Source organism: Ovis canadensis, chromosome 15 (genome assembly GCF_042477335.2).
Source record: "Ovis canadensis isolate MfBH-ARS-UI-01 breed Bighorn chromosome 15, ARS-UI_OviCan_v2, whole genome shotgun sequence".
NCBI lineage: Eukaryota > Metazoa > Chordata > Mammalia > Artiodactyla > Bovidae > Ovis > Ovis canadensis.
In genome coordinates this window covers 60,098,656-60,121,647 of record NC_091259.1, presented here as the reverse complement: position 1 = coordinate 60,121,647, position 22,992 = coordinate 60,098,656, and positions in this window count along the sequence as shown.

Below are 22,992 nucleotides of genomic sequence, written 5' to 3'. Positions count from 1 at the left end.
TTTTGAGGGAATCTTGCTATTAAGGAAACCCAAGTGAAAAGTGAAAGTTGCTCAACTGTGTCTGACTCTGCAATTCCATGGAATTCTCCAGGCCAGAATACTGGAGTGGGTAGCCTTTCCCTTCTCCAGGAGATCTTCCTAACCCAGGGATTGAACCCATGTCTTCCACATTGCAGGCAGTTTCTTTACCAGCTGAGCCACAAGGGAAGCCCCAGAATACTGGAGTGGGTAGCCTATCCCTTCTCCAGCGGATCTTCCCGACCCAGGAATCAAACCAGGATCTCCTGCATTGCAGGAGGATTCTTTACTAACTGAGCTATCAGGGAAACCCATGAAACCAAACTCAGCCTGAAAAATCCTGTGATTGCTCAACCTTCAGAACACTTCTTGGGTCCTTGAACCCTGCACAAGCAGGAAGTGAACTGATGATGGTGAATCTCCCAAGAAGCATCTGCTCTCTCCTATCCAGCCTTGAGCTTGGGTGCTGCTTCTCAGTAATGTGGTCAATCTAGGAATTAAGTGAGGACTGTTGACTTACTCATGAGTTTAACCAATTTTTACCAAATGCTTCTATGTGTCTTGTATGGGGTTAGTACTGGGGATGTAGCCGTGAAGGGAGGGAGAGGCAGCTGAGTCCAGAAGGTCTCAGGGAATCTTCATTCCCTTAGCACATCGTCCACAGCTGTATCTCCTCAGTGAGGCCCTTTGGAAGGGCTCCAGTGTTCCCACATCTGTCCCTGTAACTGATGCTTGGTGCTATGTATCCCGGCTGTACCGGCATCCTTTCATTTTCTAGATAAGTCAGTTCTGTTAGATCTCCTAGACCATGTCTGTATCTGGGCCTCCTGCTGACATTTCCAGTACACTGGTTAGATAGGTTGCACAGGATAGGGCTCTTGGCCCTGGTTCTCTGAGGCAGGGATGCCCTCAGATGGAGGGACGATGCCCTGCATCCCCACAACTGTGCAAGGCAGTGACTTGCACTGTATTGGAAGGCCACACTCCTCTTGCCTAAGAAACCTATCCCAAGTAGGAAGAAAACCTTGTGATAACAGCAAGAATTTTTGAGACTGTATTTTAGTTTTATGCTTTAGCAATAGGGGCATGAATAATTTAGACATGAATTCTAACATACACATATCATCTAGTCATAAAAATGTCATAAATCCCATCCCATTGCAGATAAGAGTGCCTGATCAGGAGAAGCTTTTAAAAATGGCCTGTATTAGGCAGAGCTTCTAGTTGTACATCCAGAAAGCCGAGTCTAGCTTAAGCAAAAGGTGTGTTCTCTCTCTCTGCCCCTGGCCTCTGTGTGTCTGCTTCGTTCTTGCCTATCTGCCAGAGGAAAACGTTCCAGGGGAGGATTCTGCCTGGCCAGCTTCTGTCACGTGTCCATCTAGGGCAGATTCTGTTTCTGAAAGAAAAGGCAGGAGGGGAGGAAGGGCTGCTGGGAGGACAAACGATGGACTTGGTTGCCTACATTCGTAACTGAAGGGAATGCTAACTTACATTAAGGGTTAATGTATATAAATATCATATATTTTACTACACAGACCCCATGAATTTTATGGGCCCATGGACCTCAGATTAAAATGCGCTCTTCTAGAAAGAAACAAAAACAGTTCCTAGAATGGGTGCTCATAAGTACTACCGCAGCTTCTTCCGCTTGTTAAAGTGACCCATGAGCCAACATACATAGATGTGTCTCTCTGAACAGATGTGTCTCTCTTCCTGGAGACTTCCACTCCAGGAAGCCTTCCCTAGACCCCCAAACTGAGTCATGAGCTTCTTCCATTCTCTCATAGTTAAGGGCTTCCCTCCCTATTAGAGTCTGGCACATCCATGTCCTCCTTAACCTTCTTTGTTCTGTCCACACATGTTCATTGAGCTCCTGTTATGGACCATACATTGTGCTATGTCCAAGTGATCCATTAATGAAAAAACAAAGTCTTAACATTCTAGAAAGAGGGGAGAGGAAAAATGCGAGAAAAATAACAAGCAAGACAATAGGATAAACTCCAAAGGAAGTAAATAGTGTGCTGTAGTAGAAATAATAGTGTGGGCGGAAGGGGGAGTGCTGGTTAGGGTTACCTCCAAGGGAGGCAATGTCTAAGCTATGTCAAGAAGGAGACAAAGGAGCCAGGGCCCAAAAAGAAAAGCATCCCAGACTGAAGAAACAGCTGATGCAAAGGCCCTGGGGCAGGGAATAACCTGGTTGTTTGAGAACAGAGAGAGTGGGCCTTCGTGAACAAAGAGAGAGAGATTGGTATGAGGATGTTCAGAGAGGAAAATAGGAGCAAACATACCCTGAGCGAAATGGAAGCCCTTGGAAAATCTTTGTCAAGTAAATGACATGATGTGATTTATATTTTTAAAAGCCACCTGCTAGGTGAAGAGTCTTCAAGTGGGACAAAAATGGACCAGGAAGACTAGTTAGGAGACCGTGCCAAGCACGAGGAGGTGGAAGTGACTTGGGAGGGGGAGATGGCAATAGAAAAGGTGAGAAACGGATAGATCGTATGTAAATTCTGGAGATTGTACTAACCTACTGATGGACTGAGCGTAAATCTTGACAGAATTGGGGGAAGGTTCTCAGGCTTCTAGCCTGAAGTGGAGGCATTTGCATATATATGATATATATGCAAGTGTGTGTATGATTTGTTTAAATATGTTCAAAATATTTCTAGAAAGCTGTACGAGAAAGTCCACGGCAAGCAAGTTTGGTAGATTGCAAAATATGGCCACGAATTTCATCCAGTCTCTGCGTGCGTGACCTTTTGCTATGTGACTTTGCTGCTCCTACCATCGAGAGATGGAGTCTGTTTCTCCCCTCTCTCACAGCTGTCTGGCCTGGAAACTTGCTTTGACCAATAGAATGCAACTGAAATGATGTTTGAGTTCTGGGCTGAGGCCTTAAGTATCCTTATAAATTCTCTCCTTTCCTTCTTCTTGCCCTGAAACCACCATGTGAAGGAGCCTCCTCGGGAATGAGAGCCCACAAGGAGAAAGAGGTCCTGCTGGCAGACAGCCTGAGCAACACATGTACGAGTGAGGCCATCTGAAAGCTATAGCCACAGTCCATCTGCCAAGGGAGTGAGTAGCATGGTTCACCCCAGGGGAGGCCAGCAGAAGCACCACTCAGCTGGGTCCAGCCCAAATTACTGACCCCCAAAACTGTGAGCAAACAAGTGGTTGTTGCTTTAAGCCCCTAAGTTCTGGGGTGATTTATTGTACAATAATAGATAACTGTTACAGGAGGGAACTCAGTGGCTGAGGAACAGGAATGAGAGAAAGTGTTTCATTCACCTTTTTGTAGGATTTGAATTTTGAACCTTGTGAATATATTACCTATTTATTCTCAAAAACTTTTATGCTACATTCAGTGTATAAATCACTTATTTTGAACAAAGTAAGTACAGTTTTTAGTTGACTTATCATTACCATGGATGTTTTATTGATTTTTTTTGAAGCATAGCATATCTACAGAAAAGTACATGTATCATAATATCCAGCTTAATGAACTTGCACAAAGTGAACACGGCTGTGTAACTAGCACCCAGATCAAGAAACAGCACCAGCCTCCTTCAAGCCCCCTCCTAGCTGCTGACCACAAGGGATGTAGCTATGCTTATATATTTACACATGTGTTTGTTATTATTTTTATTTATATATATTTATTAACAGAAAAGTAGTTTCTTTTCCTCCCCACTAAATGCATTTAAATAGGTATTTGAAGAACATCATTTTAAAGGCACATCAGGTTATTTGCCTTCACCAGGGTACCCACAGATCTCCACCTGGCTCTTCTGCTGTTGCAGGGTGAAAGCATCTTGAGGTGTTCCTGGTTGTAGCCAAACCCCTCCAGTTGTGAAAATGTGCTACTGCCCCCTTGTGGTCATATTTGGTTGCTGCACCAAAGCGGGCACCCAAGTCAGTTTAAGACTTTCCAATGCTTTAGCCACCACCAGTGTTCTCATTTTTACGGCTTACTTTGTGGCTCAGTCGGTAAAGAATCTGCCTGCAATGCAGGAGACCCAGGTTCAATTACTGGGTAGATTCCCTGGAGAAGGAAATAGCAACCCACGCCAGTATTCTTGCCTGGAGAATCCCATGACAGAAGAGCCTGGCAGGCTCCAGTCCACGGGCTTGCAAGAGTAGGACACGACTTAGCAATTGAACCACCACCAGTGCTTTAGCTAAGGTGAAGAGTTAGATAAACTGGGCTCCATTCTAGACTGGCATTTTATTTATTTATTTATTTTTGGACCTGCCGCATGGCTTCAGGATTTTAGTTCCCTGACAAAGGATTAAACCCAAGCCCTAAAAGTGAAAGCACAGGCTCCTAACCATTGGACTGCCAGGGAATTCCCTGGACTGGCATTTTATTTCATTTATCATTTATTTATTTGGCTGCCCCCAGTTCTTAGTTATGGCTTATAGGATTTTTTAGTTGCTGCACTTGGGATCTAGTTCCCTGGCCAGTCAAGGAACCAGGTTCCCCTGCATCGGGTGCTTGGAGTCTCAGTTACTGGACCATTGAGGAACTCCCTGGACTGGCATTATTCTTTTATTTTTTTATTCTATATTTATTTACTTGGCTGTGCCAGGTCTTACTGAGTCTTAGTTTTGGCATGCAGGATCTTTAGTTGCCACCTATGGTATCTAGTTCCCTGACCAGGGATTTGAACCCCAGCCTCTTGCATTGAGAGCTCAGAGCCTTAGCCACTGGACCATCAGGGAAGCCCCTGGACCAGCATTCTAGAGCAACCCTTCTAGTTGACAGTCCTGGCTTGAGTAGCACTTCTAAAGGTACTGTAGTGGCTAGTAGATGATTGCCACCAGCAGGCTGTCCTTCATGGGGAGAAGGGTCAAGATGGGGAATAGGGAAGCACAGCTGAAGGTCCCTCCTGAAAGAGCAGCAGCTGCTAGAGACTGGCCTTGACATTCTCAGAACATAATACTTGGGAGGGCCCTGGGTGGGCCCACATGGCTGAAACCCTGAAGCCCCACTTCTCTGGAGCTTCTCTCCCCTCTCAGGTCCTATGGGAGAGGTGTGGGAAGTTTCTGGGAAAACCAGGGGACATAGCCACAGATGCCCTGGACTTCCCAGGCTCAGTTCAATCCAGTCACTCAGTCGTGTCCAACTCTTCATGACCCCACAGACTGCAGCACACCAGGCTTCCCTGTCCATCACCAACTCCTGGAGCTGGCTCAAACTCATGTCCATTGAGTTGGTGATGCCATCCAGCCATCTCATCCTCTGTCATCCCCTTCTCCTCTTGCCTTCAACCTTTTCCAGCATTAGGGTCTTTTCCAATGAGTCGGCTCTTGACATCTGGTGGCCAAAGTATTCGAGCTTCAGCATCAGTCCTTCCAGTGAATATTCAGGACTCATTTCCTTTGGGATTGATCGGTTGGATCTCCTTGCAGTCCAAGGGACTCTCAAGAGTCTTCTCCAACACCACAGTTCAGAAGCATTGATTCTTCAGTGCTCAGCTTTCTTTATGGTCCAACACTTCACAGGGTAGGACCCACCAGCGAGCAGCACAGGGAGGAAGACAGGCATGAACACACAGAGTGTGATGGAGTGTGTTGGAGAGGTTTTGACAAAGAAACGACATCATGTGATTTATGTGGGAAGAGGAAGGAACTGGTGATTTCTTGAGATGAAGCCTGGTAGATGAAGAGCCACGGAAAGTGGATCCGCTGGGGGGGTCTCCATGAGTAGGCGGTGCTGCTGGGGCTGAAGGCTTTGCCCCCCGCCTCTCACACCCGGGACCTTACCCTGTATGTAGCTTGAGGAGCAGGTCTGGTTGAGAGGACAAAGCTGGCTGCAGTCAGCTGATGTTGACACTGGCCAATTCTAGTTTATGGCTACTTTTGTTGTTGTTGTTCAGTTGCTTAGTTGTGTCCCACACTTTGCAAACCCATGGAACTGCAGCACACCAGGCTTCCCTGTCCTTCACTATCTCCCTGGGTTTGCTCATACTCATGTCCATTGAGTCGATGATGCCATCCAAGCATCTCGCCATCTGTCAACCCCTTCTCTTTTTGCCTTCAATCTTTCATACCATTAGGGTCTTTTCCAATGAGTCAGCTCTTTGCATCAGGTGACCAAAGTATTGGAGCTTCAGTGTCAGTCCTTCCAGTGAATATTCAGAACTGATTTCCTTTAGGATTGACTGGTTTACTGGCTACTTTACTGTCTTTATCTTATAGTCTCCTCTTTGCCTAATGCTTTGTCACACAAAGAAGTTATGGGACACACACCACTAGCCCCACTCAGCAGGGCAGGTGTATAATGGGGGAAACAAACAAGTAGAGAAATCAGGTGCAGGTTCCAATCCTTGGAACTCTATTTACCCCACTGCACCATGGCCACAGGCCCAGTAGACAGGGCCCTGTTCCTGCAGTGCTGAAATGGAGACGGAACAGATTCTGCTGACAGGAATGATTTTCAAAGAGCAACTTTTAAGTAGAGTGGGTTTGGGGAAGGGAATAGCTATGGGTCTGTGTCACACTGGAAGCTCCCCTGTCAAGGGAGTAGACTCATTAAAAACGGGGAGCTGAACCCAGTGACTGACCCCACCGGGCTCATACCGACATGTTACACTGGCTGTCTAGGGGGTGCAGTGAGCCTCCATCTAAGGCCATCCAGTTATGTCTCTTTGCAGACTTAAAAAGATATTCCATGTCAGTTAGGATGTTTGGGGCTTTCCCAACAGAAAGTGATTTAAGCCATAGAAATTTTATAATCTTATTTACCAGGAAGTCAACTGAACAGCCTCTAGTTTGACTCAGTGGCTCAACCTATCACTCAGGACCTTGCTGTCTCTCCCCTCAGCCACCCTCCCTGGCAACATCTTCCTTCAAGGTTATAAGATGGCTGCTGCAGATGCAAATATCATAGCATTACCCAACAGTGTACAAGATCTCCCCCATCCCTATCCTTGTCTTTCTCTGTATATTCTTTTTTATCAGGAAGGGAAATTTTTCTTAAAATTCTGCTCCTACCTCCCACCAGGAGGCCTCTACTTTCATCCCACTGGTCAGTAGTGGGACACACAGGTTCCACTAAACCAACTGCAAGGGACAGAGGCTGGTTCGAACCAGCCATGATTCATCCTACCAATCATGATTCATCCTACCAGTAGGGGGAAAGAGAGTAGGCCTGTTGGGAAGTGACTGCCTTTTGCCATTGTATTTTGTGTTCTCATCTCTGATTACAAAGGTCATATATAAACATTTCAGAAAATTTTGGGAAATCCAGAGAAGGATAAAGAAGAAAAGAAAATCTCCAAATAGTCTACCACCCAAATCCAACCACTGGCTTATCCATTTTGCACTGGTTTTGTCCCTCTCTTTGCTTCACTCCTTCCAGCCCCCTCCATCCTCATTTTGCACCCGCCCAGTTATCTGCCCACCCACTCGGGTACACAAAAGGTTGTTATAGGCCTTGGCCCTAAACTTGTTGTTACTTTTTTTTTTTTTTAAACCAGGTGTGTATAATGGATATGTATAGCTTAAAGAATAACAACGTGATGAATACTTGTGAACCCACCACTTGGCTTGAAAAGTGAAGCATTGCTAATACCTGAAAGCCCTGATCATATCCCCTCCTTTCCCTTCCTGAATTTGCTGTTGCTACCTGTATTAGTTGGTTGTTGTCAGAAAATTCCACATATTCCCTCAAAACCCAGTGAGCATTGTCTTACCCTCATGCTTCACACCAACCTAGGCTGGGCTTCCCAGATGGCTCAGTGGGTAAAGAATCCACCTGCCAATTCAGGAGATGTGGGTTCGATCCCTGGGTCGGGAAGATCCCTTGGAAGAGGGCACGGCCACTCCCTCCAGGATTCTTGCCTGGAGAATCCCATGGACAGAGGCACCTGGGGGCTGTAGTCCAAGGGGTTGCATGGAGTCAGACACAACTACAGTGGCTGAGTGTAGATGCACACACAACGTAGGCTGGGTGTGGGTTCGTGTGGACCTGCTTCATTTAATAATAGTTTTTTAAAGTCTATAGGGTTTGAGAAAGCAACTGTGGGGTTCTCCCCAGACCAGTTTTATATGCTTCAGGTTATGGATTGGTTGGATTTGGATCCAGTCTGCTCTACATGTCTCATTCTATTTGGATCAAAGTCTACCTGGGGCCTATTCTTCTGGCAGCTCAATGAAGTGTGAGAGCCACATTTGACAGCACAAGCACATGTAAGGCACCGCTCCTGGCTTATCTGCTAACATCCCACCGGCCAAAGCGAGTCACGAGGCTGAGCGCAGCCTCAGTAGTGCGGGGAAGTACCGTCCCTCCCAGTGGAGGGAGGTGCAGCGAATGTTTGCTAACCCATAATCCAGACTGTCACAAGTGTACCTTTTGTTTTATTTACCAAACAGGAATGTATCTTTAAATCACATTACTTATAATATATAATACATGCAGATTAGTTTTCCTCTTTTTCTGAACTTTGTATAAGTGGCTTCAGAGTGGATTTTTTTTTCTCCCTCACTTGCTCTCTCCCTGTCTTATCAGTCAGGCTGCTTGGTTATGATTGCAGACATCCGTCTCAGCTCATTTAAAAGAAGGGGACTTATTAGAAGGGTGATAGGTGGTTTATAGAACTGATGGAAAGGTTGGAGAACCAGGCTCAGGAAGTGGACAGGATGCAAATCAGTAGTTGCCTGAGGCTGGAGATGGAAGAGGAATTCCCTATAAAGGGGCACAAGGAAACGTTGGGCAATGATGGAAATATTTTGTATCTTTATTATGGCAATGGTTACACAGGATATTTGCATTTGGCAAAATCCATCAAACTATATATTTTAAATGGATACAGTTTTTTCTCCAGGCTAGAATATTAGAGTCGGTAGCCTTTCCCTTCCTTCACTCTGAATCCACTTATACAAAGCTCAAAAACAGAAGAAAACAACTGATATGCATGTATTATATGCTGCTAAGTCACTTCAATCGTGTCTGACTCTGTGCAACCCCATAGACAGCAGCCCACCAGGCTCCCCCGTCCCTGGGATTCTCTAGGCAAGAACACTGGAGTGGGTTGCCATGTCCTTCTCCAATGCATAAAAGTGAAAAGTGAAAGTGAAGTCACTGAGTCGTGTATTATATTATAAATAATATAATTTAAAGATACACTCCTATTTGGTAAAGCCATTAAGAAAACAAAAGATATACTAAATTATACATATATATATATATATATATATATATATATATATATATATATATATATATATATAGAGAGAGAGAGAGAGAGAGAGAGAGAGAGAGAGAGACTTCCCTGATAGCTGCAATGTAGGAGACCCTAGTTTGATTCCTGGGTCAGGAAGGTCCCCTGGAGAAGGGCTAGGCTATCCACTCCAGTATTCTTGGATTTCTCTTGTGGCTCAGCTGGTAAAGAATCCGCCTGTAATGTGGGATACCTGGGTTTGATCCTTAGGTTGGGAAGATCCCCTGGGGAAGGGAAAGGCTACCCACTCCAGTGTTCTGGCCTGGAGAATTCCATGAACTGTATAGGGGTCGCAAAGAGTCAGACATGACTGAGCAACCTTCACTTTCATATATATATATATGTGAGGACCTGGTTCATTTAATAATAATTTTTAAAAATCTGTAGTGGCTAGGGTTTGAGAAAGCAACAGTGGAGTTTCCCCAGATCAGTTTTATCTGACTTGTGGTGGTATTTCTGCCCCCATATCTGGTTTTACAAACCTCTTATTAAATCTGCGAGATCCCTGATAGCATTTTTTGTTTTTAAAATATAACAGGTTTATTGATATGTCTCAATAAATAATTCAAAGGTTTTGAGTATATTCACAGAGTTGTTCAACTACCACCACAATCAATTTTGTTTAAAATTTATTATTTAAATTTATTTGAAATTTATTATTATTATTTTTTGACTGTACCGAGTGTTTGTTGCTGCACATGGGCTTTCTCTAGTTGCAGTGAGTGGGGGCTACTGTTTCTTGAGGTGCACAGGCTTCTCTTTTTGCAGAGCACGGGCTCTAGGCAAGTAGGCTTCACAAGCTGCAGCTCAAAGGCTCAGTTGCTCTGCGGCATGTGAACACTCCCAGACCAGGGATCGAACCCGTGCCCCGTTCATTGGCAGGCAGATTCTCATCTACTATGCTGCTAGGGAAGTCCAGCACAATTTTAGAATATTATCACCACCCCACAAAGAAAGCCCAAATCCTTTAGCAGTCCCTCGTCATTTCCCCTTAGATCCCTGGATTCTTTTGCTAGGGCTGTCATAACTAAGAACCATAAACTGGGTGACTTAAGGCACCAGAAATTTATTCCCTCACAGTTCTGGAGGCTAGAAGTCCAAAATCAAGGTGCTGGCAGCACCACGTGCTCTTCGTAGCGCTCCGTGAGCATCCGCTGCTCGCTTCTCTCTTAGTTTCTCGTGTCGGCAATCCCTGCCGTTCCTTGGCTTGAAGGTGCCTCGCTCCGACTGCTGCCTCTATTGTCATGTGATGTTCTCCCCACGTCTTGTGTTTTCACGTGGTGTTCTGTTTCTGTGTGTCTCTTCTCATAAAGACACCAGTCATCTTAGATTAAGAAGCCATCCTACTGTAGTGTGACCTCATCTTAATTTACATCTTAATTATATCTGCAAAGACCCTGTCTCCAAGTAAGGTCACATTCACAGGTACTAGGGCTTAAGACTTTGACATGTCTTTGTGGGGGACAATTCAACTACAACCTCTCATCCCTAGGCAGCCACTAATCCACTGTCTGTATTCATGGATTTACCTCCTCTGGACACTTCACATTGATCTCTGGTGGCCTGAAGGATCTTGGGTGGCCTGAAGCAGGATCTCAGCTCCCTGACCAGAGATTGTAGCCAGGCCGCAGATGAGGGCACCCTGAGTCCTCACCACTAGACCACACAGGCCAGTGGCTACTGACCATGCCCTGGCTTGTCTGCTTTGGAGAAGTGGATCTCAACAAAGGCAGAAAGTAGTGAAACAAGTCAAGTGTTTATTACAAGGAATAAAGTACAGTGGATAGACATACACAGGCAGGCTCAGAGAGAGTGCCACCTTCATGATAGTTTAAATCACTTATATGGGGCAGTTCTTCTGGGTTTTCTCTGACTAATCATCTCACTTTGCCTGGCTCTGAGTCCACATTTGGTTTAACCCAAGGTCCTCCCCTGTGTAAGTACATCTCTCGGCCAAGATGGACTCCAGCACAGAGGCCTATGAGAAGGTTGATGTCACCTATTATACAGTGACACCCACTCCCTTTTTGACCCCTGAGGAGCCTTTCTGCACATGTGTAGTCAGGGAGGTTTCTTTACCTCAAGAATGGGAAATATGTAGTCTCTTTATCTCTTACCTGATCAGGACTCAGCTCCTCTTTGCTCCTTGCTGTTCAGCTGCTCAGTTGTGTCTGTGCAGACCCCATGGACTGCAGCACACCAGGCTTCCCTGTCCTTGACTGTCTCCCGAGTTTGCTCAAACTCATGTTCCTTGAGCTGGTGATGCCATCCAACCGTTTCATCCTTTGTCATCCCCTTCTCCCCCTGCCTTCAATCTTTCGCAGCATCAGGGTCTTTTCCAATGAGTCAGCTCTTCGCATCAGGTGGCTAAAGTATTGAAGCTTCAGCATCTTTTCTCCTGCCATTATCTTTATCTTGGAGTATTTGTCCATAGGGGACAGATTCCAGCTGCTCAGCCAGGGGCCTATCTCCTGCCTCAGTATAAGTGTAATTATTCAATGTATAGTCCTTTGTGACTAGTTTCTCTCACATAGCTTAGTATTTTCAAGGTATATCCATGTTGTGGCATGTTGTACCAGTACTCCATTGAATTTTGTTCCATTTTGATACATTCCATTATATGGATATATCACATATATATTATTCATTAGTTGATGGGGTTGTTTCTACTCTTCAGCTGTTATGAATAGTGCTCTATGATTATTCATGTACACAGTTTTGTGTGGACATATGTTTTAATTTCTCTTGATCACAAACCTAGGAGTGGAATTTCTGAATCATGCGGTAACTCTATGTTTAACTTTATGAGGACCTACCTGATTGTTTTGCAAAGTAGCTACACCATTTTCATTCCTATGAACAATCTATGGGGTTTCCAATTTCTCCACATCCTTGTCAGCGCTTGTTGTTATCTATCTTTTTACTTATTAGCAATCCTAGTGAGTTTGAAGAGGTACCTCATTGTGGTTTTGACTTGAATTTCTATTAATGAGGAAAGATTTTGAGCATCTTTCCCATATTCTTAGATAAATTTCTTCTCTGAATGAACAGAAATTTTGTCATATTTTTGTTGCTTACAATTATGAACCCCAGAAATGTTTCTGAAGGTTTCCTTGAGAGGTGTCTGTTTTCTGAGTTGGTTGTGGGCATAAGAAAAGAGTTCTCTAAGGGTCCTTTGAGTCTTCAGTAAAGTCCCTGAAGATCTCATTGGTACAGAAGTTTCATTCTACAGAGGCCCTCCAAATTCACCAAGGCCTTCGGGGTTGAGAAGGTGTTTCCTAACTCATTCAGTCGTTAAGTAAACACTCACTGACTCTCCCTACCCATCCCATGTCTGCCTCTGTGCCTGGGGTCCTGCCTTCAAGGACATTACCATCTCCTACAGAAGGCAGTTGTGGACGTAGTTGGTCAGGGTGACCGGTGCTGCTGCAGAGGATAATGCAGGGGCTCTCTGTCCTTGGAAATAGGAGGCTGCTTAGGGATGGAGAGACAGCTGAGGTAAGTCCTGGAGGATGAATGGGAGACAGCCAGGTAACGTGGTGGGGAGAGTGTGGTGGAATTCAAGGAAGGTCTCAGTCAGAGGGACAGCTTTGTATTAGCAGTGATAAAAGTTCAACTGCTGTGGGACATAAACAGATCATCTTTTTAAAAATTGTTATTTACTTACTTGGTTGTGTCGGGCCTTGGTTGTGGTGCTCAGGATCACATGGATCTTTGCTCTGTAATGTGGGGTTTTTTGTTGTGGCACACGGACTCTCTAATCGTGGTGCTTGGGCTCAGCAATTGTGGTGTACGGGCCTAGCTGCTCCAGTGCATGTGGGATCTTAGTTCCCCAACCAGGGATTGAACCCATGTCCTCTGCTCTTCAGAGAGGATTCTTAACCACTGAATGACCAAGGAAGTCCCCGAAACAGATCATCTTTAACAGTTCAAGGTAAGCAGTCCGAGTGGGAGTATAAATTATCTATTTCTACATAAGATATTACCCTAAAACTTAGTGGTGTAAAACAATAGGCATCTATTGTCTCATGTATTTTCTGTGGTCAAGAATTTGGGCACTTCTTTTGTGGAGCAGTGGCTAAGAGTTTATCTGCCAACGCAGGGGATATGGGTTGGATCCCTGGTCCAGGAAGATACCACATGCCACAGAGCAACTAAGCCCGTGTGCCACAACTACTGAAGCCCATGCCCTTGAGCCCGTTTGCCACAGCAAGAGAGGCCACTGAAATGAGAAGCCAAGCACTGTGACCAAGAGTAGCCCCTGCTCGCCACAATTAGAAAAAGGCTATGCAAAGCAACAAAGACCCAGAGTAGCCCCTCAAAATTAAGTAAATAGGAATTTGGAAGTGGCTTAATTAGGTAATCATGGCTCAGAGTTCTCATGAATCAAGACATCAGACTGGGCTGCAACATCTGAAGCTTGACAGGAAGTTTGGCTGTTGGCAGGAGATCTCAGTTCCTCATGATGGGGATCTGTTCTTATGACATAGTAGCTGGATTCTGCCAGAGTAAGTGATCCAAGAGAGAGTGAGACAGAAGCCACAATGCTTTTAATTAGTCTTAGAAGTCACATACTCTGCAGGGCTATGAATACCTGGAGGTAAGGATTATTGGAGGCCGTTTTAGAGGCTGCCTAATCTGCCTTCTTAACCCAAGTGACTTAAAACTCTCCTCCTATACATAAAATACTGTCACCCTCCTCCAAGACCCTCAAAAGTCTCATCCCATTACAGTATCAATATAAAATATAGAATTTTGTCATTTTAGTCAATTTAGATGCAAATGAGGCTCTTGAGAGGTAGTTCCTTAAGTTCAGCTCAGTTCAGACGCTCAGTCATGTCCGATTCTTCTTGACCCCATGGACTGCAGCACGCCAGGCTTCCCTGTCCATCACCAGTTCCTGGAGCTTGCTCAAATTCATGTCCATTGAGTTGGTGATGCCATCCAACCATCTCATCCTCTATTGACCCCTTTTCCTCCTGCCTTCAATCTTTTCCAGCATTAGGATCTTTTCCAATGAGTTGGCTCTTCACATCAGATAGCCAAAGTATTGGAGCTTCAGGTTCAGCATCGTCCTTCCAGTGAATATTCAGGACTGATTTCCTTAATGATTGACTGGTTTGATTTCCTTGCAGTCAAGGGACTCTCAAGAATCTTCTCTAGCACTGTAGTTTGAAAGTATCAGTTCTTTAGTGCTCAGCTTTCTTTATGGTCCAACTCTCACATCCGTATATAACTACTGGAAAAACCATAGCTTTGACTAGATGGACCTTTGTCAGCAAAGTAATGTCTCTGCTTTTGAATGTGCTATCTAGGTTTGTTATAGCTTTTCTTCCAAGGAGCAAGTGTCTTTTAGTTTCATGGCTACAGTCACTGTCTGCAGTAATTTTGGAGCTGAAAAAAATAAAGTCTTTCAAAGTTTCCATTATTTCCCCATCTGTTTGCCATCTGTTTGGATGAGATGCCAATATCTTAGTTTTTTTAATATTGAGTTTTAAGCCAGCTTTTTCACTCTCCTCTTTCACCTTCATCAAGAGGCTCTTTAGTTCCTCTTTACTTTCTGCCATAAGGGTGGTGTCATCTGCACATCTGAGATTGTTGATATTTCTCCTGGCAATCTTGATTCCAGCTTGTGCTTCATCCAGTCCAGCGTTTCTCATGATGTACTCTGCATAGAAGTTAAATAAGCAGGATGACAATATATAGCCTTGACGTACTCCTTTTCCTATTTGGAACCAGTCCATTGTTCCATGTCTGGTTATCTAACGGCTGCTTCTTGACTTGCATACAGGTTTCTCAGGAGGCAGGTAAGATGGTCTGGTATCCCCATCTCTTGAAGAATTTTCCAGTTTTTTGTGATCCACATAGTCAAAGGCTTTAGCATAGTCAATGAAGCATAAGTAGATATTCTTCTGGAATTCCCTTGCTTTTTCTATGATCCAACATATATTGGCAATTTGATCTCTGGTTCTGCTGCCTTTTCTAAATCCAGATTGAATATCTGGAAGTTCTCAGTTCACGTATTGTTGAAGCCTAGCTTGGAGGATTTTGAGCATTACTTTGCTAGCATGTGAAATGAATGCAATTGTGTGATAGTTTGAACATTCTTTGGCTTTCCCCTTCTTTGGATTTGGAATGGAAACTGACCTTGTCCAGTCCTGTGGCCACTGCTGAGTTTTCCAAATTTTCTGGTATATTGAGTACAGCACTTTTACAGCATCATCTTTTAGGATTTGAAATAACTCAACTAGAATTCCATTACCTCCACTAGCTTTGTTCATGGTGATGCTTCCTAAGGCCCACTTGACTTTGCACTCCAGGATGTCTGGCTCTGAGTGATCACATCAAAGCAAAATGCCTAGAAGAAAATAGGAGAGCTGGAAAGGATGGAGTTTGTCTGGAAGCACAGATTTCTCATTCTCTTTGAAATCAGTTTTGACGGACAAAGCATGTTTGCTCACAATATATAAAGACTTTCAAAATTAGAGAAAAAAGAACCATTCCCTCCTCTCCCTCTTAACACCCCAATGAGAGCTGACTGGTGGGTACACAGGTGGCTGTTATCCTGTCCTAAGAGCTTTTCTATCTCTTGGACTGTATCAACAACAATGTAGCAGGCTCTAGGTATTTGCGCAGAGCCCTGGCCTTTGAGGGATGTCCTAGTTTCTAGGCTTTTCCCTCCTGGAGGTTTTCCTGCCTCCATTCTTCTCTCTGCCCTCTTTTGTTTGACCAAAGTGTATTCCCTGAGAAGCCTAAGATCTCCATCCTGAGACAACTTCTCCTGATCTTGTCACTCTGCTCCACTCATCACTGTCATTCACAAGTGCCTTTTGCCAACCTTTCTGGAACTTTCCTACTTCGTAAAGAACCAGAAGAGGGACTTCCCTGGTGGTCCAGTAGTTAAAACTCCTGCTTCCACTGCAGGGGGATGGTTGGATCCCAGGTTAAGGAACATCCCTGAACAAAGAACACTGCAGGGGCATGGGCTGGATACCTGGATCCCTGGTCAAGGAATCCACATGTCTTAGGTTTGGCCAAAAAGTAAAAACAAAACAAAAGAATACAGTTATAAACAAACAGCAACAACAAAATGCAAAATCCTTTTCTCTGTACAGGGCTTAAGGGTTAAAGAGATGTTTACATTAGATTCTCAGAGTGATCCTGTGAGTCTGTGTGAGTATCTGTATTTTGCAGAAAGGTGAAATGACTTGCCCAAGGTCACACAGCTTGGGGTAATGCAAGGATGGAGAAGGGGACTTCAGTACTGGCTGACTCCTTAGTCTATGCAACTTCATCCCACTACCTCTTCAACCCCATACTCCATTGAAAATTACTCCCTCAGACACAGCCTGCCAATCTTTTCATCCCTTCTGAAATACTTTATGCTATGGTCTAACTACTTGAGAGAGAGGTTCTTATCCTGGCTCCTTAGAGTCCTCTGGGGGGTCTGTGATCTGGATGGGAAAATTACATTTTTATATTCATTAATCTTTACAGAAACTTAGTGTTTTCTTCCATTTTGCATACAGATCACAAACTATGGTAGAATTAGCAGTAACTGTGACTTTGTAACCAACAAAAATCACACATTTCCATATCACATTTCAATTGTTACAGATATCTTGAAATACTGTCTGTGAAATTTGAAATTGAGGCAGTTATTAAATAGTGTGTGACATTCTGTTATCTGTCAACAAACATATTGCTGATTAAAAGTTAAAATATTTTGATAACTGTATTTCTTTTGTTATCTTATGTAATTTATGTTATGCACTTACAATCATTATTTTGAGAGGGATTCATAAGCTTCATCAGCCTACCTAAAAGGTCCATGAAAAAGGTAGGGGACCCCTGATTTCAGTTTTCCTGAACTCAGGGTGTGCTGCTTCTGCCCCCTACAGAGCCCTTCACTGTCTACTTAGTTCTTCCTCCACAGTAGAATTTAAGGGTCTCAACTGTGATAAATTTTCCCAAGGGACCTCAGTCTAGAATGGAATTTGATGACTGGAGTACCAGTGACCCCTGTCTTGCCCCCGCCCTTGAGCAGCCATTGCTGGTGTGGCTGTGCAGGGCAGCCTATTTCTTTTGGCAATGCAAGGGGCTTGCTTTGCTGGTGATCTTTGATGGAAGAGGTTAGCAAGGCCAAGTCAGAAGCTGGAGGGGTCCCTTGCTGAAGCTCCAGGCACAAAAGCCCTGACTGCCTTGGGGTCCAGGTGAGTGCACAGCACAGAGCTGGGGAGAGGACCCATCTCTCCTCTGCTGAATGGAATCTGGTGCATCCTAAAGGCCTGAGGCTGAGCTAGGGGGACACCAGCACGGGACACAGGGGAGCTGGGCCAGGATTGAAGGAGCAAGGGGTTACGTAGGGAATTTTTTGTTTTGCTAGACCATGAATTTCATCTTAAAATTGAAGACTTGGCGGTCCTGTAGGGAGAAATGATTTTCCCAATGTCATAGCCTCTAAGTGCCTGAGTTGGGTTATAAACTCAGGTCTGGACTCCTCTTATCTGTGTATTTTGTATGACACCAGAGTTCTTCACACTGATTCAAAGTATGAGCCATCACAGGAGGTAGGGCAAGAATTAACAGTGCAAAAAGGATTAAGAAAAGAAAAGCCACAGATTCAAAGACAATGGATGTTAACACCAATTTTCCATAGCTGCTGTTAGAGATGACAGATGAAATGAAACTGAAAAACATTTCCTAAAATAGGCTCCTCTGAATCTATTTGGGGTACTTAAAATATTTACTAATTACCTGACTATGTGGGTTTTTTAATTGGTATATTAGTTTCCTAGTGGTATCTTAAGAAATTGCCCCAAACTGGGAGGCTTAAAACAACAGAAACGTATTTTCTCACAGACTTCTGTGGATACCAGAAGTCTGAAACCAAGGTGCTGGCAGCATTGGTTCCATCTGTAGGCTGTGAAGTAGGCTCCTAGCTTCTGGTGGCTTCTGGTGAGCTTCGGTGTGCCTCAGCTTAGGGCTACACGCCTAATCTCTTCCTCTGTCCTCACATGGCCTTCCCCTGGTGTCTCTGCGTCTCAGATTGCCTCTCCTTTCTCTTATAAAGACATCATTCATTGGATTTAGGGTCCATCTAAATCCAGAACTGATTTCGTCCTGCCTTTCTTTCCCCCCTCAATATTTATTTATTTGGCTGTACCAGGTCTTAGCTGTGGCATGCGAACTCTTAGCTGTGGCATGTGGGATCTAGTTCCCTGACCAGGAATCAAACCCAGGCCCCCTGCATTGGGAGTGTGAGTCCCACTAGACCACCAGGGAATTCCCCCACATTCTACCTTCTTAACTGCCAAGACCCTCCTACCAAATGAGGCCAAAGTCACAGGTATGTAGATGGGGGTTAGAACTTGGGACATATCTTTTATGGGAGACACAATTCACAATTCAATGCACTGTAATCGGTGTGCTTTTTTGGGGGGGAGTTGGTTCAGTTTATCAGCTTGAGCAGCTTTATGTAAAAGAATCCTCCTAGGGTGGGAGGGAGGTTCAAGAGGGAGGGGACCTATGTATACTTATGGCTGATTCACATTATTGTATGGCAGAAATCAGCACAACATTGTAAAGCAATTATCCTCCACTTAAAAAAAAAAAAAGAATGGGGGAAAAAAAGAATATTCCTAAATGTAAACTTTCTTCCAAATTTTCTTTTAAATTTGTCAGTAACAACCCTCACCTCTGTCAGCTTGTCATAGCTTGCAAAGCATCTGGTACCTTAATTACTCTTGTATCTACCCTGGGAGTTCTGCAAGGTCAGATATTTTCAAGATATGGAAACAGGTGCAGGAGGAAAGGGACCGTGAGGACACCCCATCCTGGCTGAAGTGGCATTTGAACCCAGGACATCAAGGCTCTTTTCTCACTGCTGCAGCTGGGCTAGAGCTTTGGCAGCAGTTCCTGCACGTTCATTTGTGATTTACTTGTGCCCTAAATTTTATTTAATGTGCACTTTTCCCTTGTCATTAATTTTTCAGCTTTATTGAGGTATTTCCCTTGTCATTTTAATTGATTGTCTATAGCATCTGTATGTTTGTCATGTTAATTGATTGATTCAAGACCACCATTTACAGGAGCCTTACCTTGAGAAGCTTCAGGCTGAACTGAGCTCTGGGCCACAGAGGTGAACAGGACCACCTTGGTCCTTGTCCTTGAAGGCAGTAAATTGACAATGATCATCCAGTGAGAGCTGGCTAGGGGAGCTCAGTGGGCTCCTAGCTTAACTGGAAGCTCAGGAAAGGCTTCCTGGTGTCTGAATTGGGTCTTAAAAGATAGGCAGGATGCAATCTTATTCCTTCATTGTTGTTCAGTTGCTAAGTTGTGTCTGACTCTTTGAGACCCTATGGACTGCAGCACACCAGGCTTCCCTTTCCTTCACTATCTCCTGGAGTTTGCTCAAACTCATGTCCATTGATTATCTAACCATCTCATTCTCTGCTTCCCCCTTCTCTTATTATTAGCTGTTAGAATTAAAGATTAGCATGAGCACTTGACATTCATCTATTGAATGTCAGAAGGATGTTATTAGTTTTCTAGCATTCTTCCAAGCTGGCATAACAGGTTTATATACCAGCCTGCATCACAAATGGCAGAAACTTCCATTTGCCCAGTGTTGTGTCATTTACAAAACATTTTCACACTCTTGGTCTCATTTTCTGTCACAAAAAGCACTTTGAGAATGCTTTGTTTATATTGATATATTTCTGTTGTTTTGTATCCTAGTGAAAATAAAAATTTTTAATTTTCTAACAAGATAAAATGCAGGGAATTCCCTGGTGGTCCAATGGTTAAGACTTTGTGCTTCCATTGCAAAGGGCACAGGTTCGATCCCTGGTTGATGAACTAAGATCTCTCATGTCATGTGGCTCAGCCAAAAACAAAAAAACAAACAAGATTAAGTGCAAACATTTGAAAATTAAGTTAGGTAATTTTGGAACTTACAAATATTCAAATTGCACTGAGAATTAAACCAGTGCCTGGTTTCTGATCCTTAACTTTGCCAATATCTCCCTCTCTCTAGGTCTGAATTTCCTCTATTATAAAATGGGCGTGTGAAGGAACTTTTAGGCTGTAGGATTAAATCAGAAAATGGATCTTAGACAGTAGCACAGCACCTGGCTTATTAAAGATTGGTTCTCCTAATATGGTGTCTAACATCCATTTTCCTCCAATTCTGAGACATTCTTAAAGTAGTATTCCAGCCCACACTGTGTGCCAAAGCTCCTAAAGAGGTGCTTTGAGAGAAAGAGAGAGCTCAAAGCCAGCTCATTAACATAGCTGGAACAAAACCATTTCAGTTTCAGTTAATCAGATAGTAACAGACAAAGGACAGTGTTTTGACACTGTCATTTTGTCCGAGTTTGTTTTGGTTAGGGTGCAGAAAAAAAAATCGGATGGGAGGAAATAACACAAAACAAAACTGACAATGGCTAAAACTACACGTGGTAAAAATTTCTTATGGATGGAAAAGCAAACTGAATGATCCCATCTTTGTTGGTAGCATTGAATGTTGCAAAGTTGACCCCTGGAAAAATTCCACTTGGTAGAAATAATCAACACAAAATAAAACTGACAACGGCTCAAATTGCTCCTGAGAAAAGGTGGACTTGGTGCAAATAGTGATGAGAAATTTCATGACAGCTGAAACAATAATCAGTAAAAATTGATAAAGAGAAAAGATAACAGATGAATCAGATCTTTCTTGCAAAACTTATATAGAAAAGGATATATCTTTATGAAATTTCAATTTAGAAAAACATTTAGAAGAGTCAAATTGTTTTAACTGTGCTATACAGAAAATTTATCAAGGAATTAAATTGGTTTAATAGAACAAATTCCTTAAATACTTTAATAAATTCATTAATAATAATATAATTTTGAGTAAAAGGTTTACATTACAGTCCCCACGACTTAGATGTGGGGATTTGGAGAGAGAATTCCCAAATCAGATGAAGGATTGGACTGTAAGTGGCAATTTACAGTCTTCAAAGCACTTTCATACCCATTGTTTTATTGGATTCTCCTAATAACATTATGAGGTGACAGGCCAGGAATCATCTTGCCATTTATAGACATAAACATGAGGTTCAGAAAAAAAAAATTAAAGGACTTACTAAAGGTCACCCAGCATGTTCATGGCAAGGTCTAATTTAGGATCTGATTCCCAGATTCCTAATCTGGAAAGCTTCCTCATACCTATTCCCCTAGCTCAGATATGCTTTACTGGCTGGATAGACTCAACCCTTTTCATTTTGACTGCCCAGCCTCCACTCTCTGCCAGTTGGTGAAGAGGAGGAGGAGGAGTGAAGCAGGTTTAGAAGGTGGGATGGTCAATGCAACACTCAGATAGGGGAAGGGATATAGCCCACATTTCATAGGCACATTTCTTATTATTTTCAGAAAAGAGAGAAGAGGGTCTAGGATTTTGGGGGCAGGGAGGGGACTTGGAATTTTAAGGCTGGGAGAATAGGATGAAAAATGAGGTAGTTTGAAAAAGATAGAGCCTGATGCATTTGGGGAAAATGAGTCATAAGTCATAGGAGTGTAATTAGATTTAGGTGAGGTGAAGCTGCTGAAGAGGTTGGCTGCAGCAGGACTATGGACCAAATTAAGCTTTGATTCAGACAACCTGGGCTTTCTCTGGTAGGCCTGTGTTTCTCCGGTTGGCTAGCTCGTGGAGCTGGAATGTTCTGGTGTTTCTTGCAGAACAGTGAGGAACAATTACGTAAGATCTAAAATGCTGTAACATTTTTCATACAGGATTTATGTTAAGTCAGAGGTCATCTGATACCATATTCCGTATTCTAGAAGAACTGGGCATAGAAGAAGGAAACAATTGTGTTTTTTTGGCAGAGCCACTCAAGATCTTAGTTCCATAACCAGTGATCCAACAGAAGCCCCCTGCAGTGGCAGCATGGAGTCTTAACCACTGGACTGCCAGGGAAGTCCCAGAAACAAGTTTTAAGTGTAAGATTTATTTTATTTGGTTTATAGACGATCCTTGAAGTGTTGCTTTGTAGTCCCTTTACAATAACTTTATTCCTCCCTCCTCATTCCTCTCCCCAACGGTGATCTCTGGCCCATAGATTAGAAACCATTGCTATAAGAATTCAAATAAAAGGAAAATCAGTATGTCTAAAATATGTTCTTGGGGAGGCAGGACCTTGGCTTGAGTTTCAACAATGAGTAGGAGAAAAGGAGAAAATGGGTGTAGAAAGTCCAGAAGATGGAAACATTTAAGAGACAATAAAAATTGAGAAAATCCTCTCTGCTGCTGCTGCTCCTGCTAAATCGATTCAGTTGTGTCCAACTCTGTGCTACCCCACGGACTGCAGCCCACCAGGCCCCCTGTCCCTGGGATTCTCCAGGCAAGAACACTGGAGTGGGTTGCCATTTCCTTCTCCAATGCATGAAAGTGAAAAGTGAAAGTGAAGTCCCTCAGTTGTGCCCGACTCCTACCGACCCCATGGACTGCAGCCCACCAGGCCCCTCCATCCATGGGATTTTCCCGGCAAGAATACTGGAGTGGGGTGTTATTGCCTTCTCCAATTCTTTTATGAATTTTAAGTGACCACTATTATTTGTTTTAATAGTGGAAATGTTGGGCTCCCAGAAAAACTAGATAATCCTCCTCTCCAAGCACCACTGAAGACAACAGAAAGCCATGAAAAGCTTTTAGGTAGCAAAAACAGATTGTTGCTAGATTTGAAAATTTTATTTTTTGAAAATAGTT